This window comes from Phalaenopsis equestris, unplaced genomic scaffold (genome assembly GCF_001263595.1).
Source record: "Phalaenopsis equestris unplaced genomic scaffold, ASM126359v1 Scaffold000002, whole genome shotgun sequence".
In the NCBI taxonomy this organism is placed as follows: Eukaryota; Viridiplantae; Streptophyta; class Magnoliopsida; order Asparagales; family Orchidaceae; genus Phalaenopsis; species Phalaenopsis equestris.
In genome coordinates this window covers 31,137,751-31,138,231 of record NW_018164444.1, presented here as the reverse complement: position 1 = coordinate 31,138,231, position 481 = coordinate 31,137,751, and the positions used below count along the sequence as shown (strand labels likewise).

Sequence of the window (481 nt, the reverse complement as noted above, 5' to 3'; positions counted from 1 at the left end):
AGGGATACCCGCTGAACTTAAGCATATCAATAAGCGGAGGAAAAGAAACCAACAGGGATTGCTCTAGTAACGGCGAGTGAAGCAGCAATAGCTCAAATTTGAAATCTGGCGTCTTCGGCGTCCGAGTTGTAATTTGTAGAGGATGCTTCTGGGCAGCCACCGACCTAAGTTCCTTGGAACAGGACGTCATAGAGGGTGAGAATCCCGTATGCGGTCGGAAAGGCACCCTACACGCAGCTCCTTCGACGAGTCGAGGTGGTGGGGGATGGAAGGTAAATTTCTTCTAAAGCTAAATACCGGCCAGAGACCGATAGCGCACAAGTAGAGTGATCGAAAGATGAAAAGCACTTTGGAAAGAGAGTTAAAAAGCACGTGAAATTGTTGAAAGGGAAGGGATTGCAACCAGACTTGCTCGCGGTGTTCCGCCGGTCTTCTGACCGGTCTACTCGCCGCGTTGCAGGCCAGCATCGTCTGGTGCCGT

At 50.9% G+C, this 481-nt stretch overlaps 1 pseudogene; it reads right to left on the bottom strand.

The window, feature by feature from the left end:
• Positions 1-17: 17 nt before the first annotated feature.
• LOC110039422 lies at positions 18-468 on the bottom strand (annotated as a pseudogene).
• Positions 469-481: the final 13 nt, after the last annotated feature.